The sequence below is a fragment of the Macrobrachium nipponense genome, chromosome 23, assembly GCF_015104395.2.
Source record: "Macrobrachium nipponense isolate FS-2020 chromosome 23, ASM1510439v2, whole genome shotgun sequence".
In the NCBI taxonomy this organism is placed as follows: Eukaryota; Metazoa; Arthropoda; class Malacostraca; order Decapoda; family Palaemonidae; genus Macrobrachium; species Macrobrachium nipponense.
The window spans coordinates 52,387,615-52,391,202 of NC_061090.1; the positions used below are offsets into that span (position 1 = coordinate 52,387,615).

The 3,588-nt window shown below is 39.5% G+C and overlaps 1 protein-coding gene across 2 annotated transcripts in view; it reads left to right on the forward strand.

Moving 5' to 3' along the window:
* The first annotated feature begins 1,420 nt into the window (after window positions 1-1,420).
* Window positions 1,421-3,588, forward strand: part of LOC135200656 (uncharacterized) — a 29,709-nt gene continuing 27,541 nt past the window's right edge. For both annotated transcript variants that reach the window (XM_064229274.1, XM_064229266.1), the window contains exons 1-2: window positions 1,421-1,538; window positions 2,406-2,628. The gene's annotated coding sequence lies outside the window, so the exon portion shown is untranslated. The remainder of the gene's footprint in view (window positions 1,539-2,405; window positions 2,629-3,588) is intronic.

The following is a 3,588-nucleotide window of genomic DNA, read 5'->3' on the forward strand; positions in this document are numbered from 1 at the left end:
GGAAAATCAAACTTGTGAAAATAAACCGCACAGCAAAACATTGACATCCTGGAAATTCTGGAACTGCTAACTTGCTAAGAAAGTCTAGTCACGGTGTCTCAAACGAGACACCGTGAGTCCGTGACCGTGATGTCCAGTCCTGTCCGTACAAGGGTAACGGGAACGTAGTGTTGTTTGTGAAGAGAACACCAAATAAGTGCCAGAAATAGCAGTGGACTCATCGAGAATCGTATATTCCCCACCGAATCTTCATCATCTTATTGCTGGAAGGATTATGGAAACCATGCGTGCTACGTGATCAAAAAGTTCAAAGTTGACTTCGGTCGTGGAAGACAAAGATGTCTAAACTGGACAGTCTTTATCAGACTGACGGCGTCGATGACCTAAGTTGTTTGACGCCATGGTACATTTTTGCATCAATCAATCAATCGTAATCAGACCGACGAAGGTACGTAAAGTAGATGCCGTCCTCGTAGTTTCTATTTAGGTAGTTTATTTTGTATAGGCCCAAGCTTATTGGGCAAGTGTCACCCTGATTATGGTCAGTATTTGTTGGGTTAATTTCACTATACCGGTGAGGCTAGGTTAAGTTAGATTTTGATCAACAAAAGGTAGTGGAAACCATAAACCAGCCAAACCACAAAAAACAGCGAGAAATTATTGCTTCTTATGCATTATGTGACAATTAATATGACTAATAAAATCAAAATGCGATGCCTGGCTTTAGCTAACGAGGTATTTGCCCAAAACCCGCATCGCTTTGTGCAAAAATGAGAGGTTATGTCCAGGTATTTTTCGTTGATTTGACTGTGGGAATCAGTGACTAATTCAAAGGGTATTTTTCAACGATTCCTTAATTCGAAATGTGCAAAATTACTTATTCACTTTCTTAGTCGTATAGGTTTTAGTTGATATTAGATGGTTGGTGATAGCTAAACCCAAGATGGCTTTACCCAGGAACCTCCAAAGTAAACTTGACTTCATCACCATCACGTATTCTAAACCGAAAATTGTCTGCGCAAAAAAAAAAAAAAAAAAAAAAAACAAAAAAAAAAAAAAAAAAAAAAAAAAAAAAAGTCATCTGACGTCACTAGCAACTGGGGGGGGGGGGGGGGGGGGGGGGGGGGGGGTGGGGGTGTTTCAGAGTTTCAGGTTAGGTGAAGGATTGTGACCAAGGATTTTTAGCATTGTATACGTATGAGAGTGCACCTTTTGAGGCAGACGATTTTGGAAAAGGGGGAATGACATTGAGTTTCTGACATATCATTAAAGGGTTCATGCCCCAACAAAGTGAGAATCACTGACCTGGCGTCTTACCTTGTAACCGAGTAACCATTATTTCAAAAATATTGGTGTCAAAATTTAAGTCTATCAATGCTATGCTAGTGGGTCTTCATTATGATTTTCATATTTTTCCTCAGAAAAGGCCCACTTGCTACAAGTACCAAGTTTTTCGGAGAGACACTGTAAATGCTAGTAAGCTCCTTAGGGTGACGAAACCTCCCACTGGATGTGGAACTCATCTGTAAAAATTAAAGGTAGGAGATTCATTCTATATCTTTATTATCTTTTCGAAGGCGTGCATAAGATTTTTTACTTAGTTTGTAACCCTAGACATTAACCTGGTATATAGTACTAACTTTTTTCAAATTTCTGAGGCTTGAAAATTACGTTAAGCTAGATATAATTTGGTCAGATCAAAAGCAAAAAACAAATGAGATATTAACGAGGTGAATCTGCAGTTAGGGTGGGCAATGCCTTAGACATGAATCAGCCTAGGCTACAGCTTCAAGATGATTCAAGTTACTCTGCAGTCCATACAGCAGTCAAGTATGGCTACAGCTTGCACAGAGGTTAGGTTAGAGATTAGACTTGAGTTAGGGGTATGGTTAGGCTGCCTGTGAATATCTCTCTCTCTCTCTCTCTCTCTCTCTCTCTCTCTCTCTCTCTCTCTCTCTCTGCCTACCTCGAGGAACTCCTTGTTTTTAACATGTGGAAAACATTTTTTATTGAATGTGGACCTTATTAGGAGGTTGTCAATTTTTTTTCTTTTAATGGAATTTATCGTGGGAACCAGTGACTGTGATCCAAATGGTATTTTTCGATCCCTCCTCAATTCAAATATACTAAATTCACTTTCCCTGCCGTCAAATTTTTGTTGATATTACATGGGTGGTGATAGCTTAACCCAAGAACCTTTCTAAATATCTTAAATCCATCACCATTAAAACATTCTGAACCGAAAATTGATGGTACTGTTATGCGAATAAATTTTCTGCCGTCTGATGGCTCCTATAGCAGCTTGCAATCGAGTAACCATTACTTGTCAACACTGCTGTCAAAATTTAAGTTTAATCATTGTTGTTCACGTTGGACTTGATTATGGTTTACCTGTTTTTTCACAGACAAGGTCTACTTGCTACCAAGTTTTTGGGAAAGATGGTAAAAGTCGCCAGTAGCTCTAGGATTAACACATCCTCAGTGAACGTGGAACTCTACTTCTATAAAGGATAAAATGTCTCTGTGGAAATCTACCACTTTAAAGGATAAAATGTCTCGGTGGAAATCTACCTCTGTAAAGGATAAAATGTCTCAGTGAACGTGGAACTCTTCTGTAAAGGATAAAAGGTAAGGACATTCATGCAATATGTTCATTCTCATTTCGAAGGTGTATACAAGGAGACTTTTACCTGTCTGTACTACTTGATGTTCATAACCTGGGTCTCGACTGGTATGTTAACTGTTTCGTAACATTGTCTGGGCTAGAAAATTAAGTCAAGTTATTGCCTAGATGTAAATTGGATTATGCCAAAACCGGATCACCTGAAGATTAGCGACCCCTAATACCTCTCCTGAGGAAAAGCGACCTCAATATTTTCCTCCTGAAGAAAAGCGACCCTAATATTTTCCACCTGAAGATAAACGACCCCTGCTTGTTGGTGTCTCCAATCTTAAGGTGACCCACTTTAGCTCATAATATTATAGAAAAAAAGGAGAAAAAAATATAGATATATATTCATTAAAAACTACTTTATTAAACATTTGTTAAAAACACAAATTTAGACAAACAATCAATAGTTAATTAAAAGCGTATTGTCTTGCAATTTCAGTACAAAAATAATCAAACCTCCTGTAACCCCTGTGGCTAGCGCGCACAGCGCAACATTACCTCTTGCCAGAATATACCGAGCTTGCCAAAAATCTTTAAATATGCGGATAAGGCGCGAAGCGCCGTTCCGCCACGTCCTTACTGTAACCCCTGTTAATTCCTCACCTTAAGAAAAGCGACCCCAATATTTTCCACCTGAAGAAAAGCGACCCCAGCGTGTGTTGGGGTCGCTTTTCTTCAGGTGATCCTCAAAACCTAGGCAATAGACAGGTAAATCTGCCGGATAGACACCAGTTAGGGTAGGCAACGCCTTGGATATGAATCAGACCTAGGCTGCAGCTCCAACATAATGTAAGTTACTGGGCAGTCTAAGTATACAGGGGTCAGGTTAGGCTACAGCTTGTACAGAGGGTAGTAGAGTTTAGACTTGTGTTCAGGAGTATGGTTAGATTGCTTGTGAATCTCTCTCTCTCTCTCTC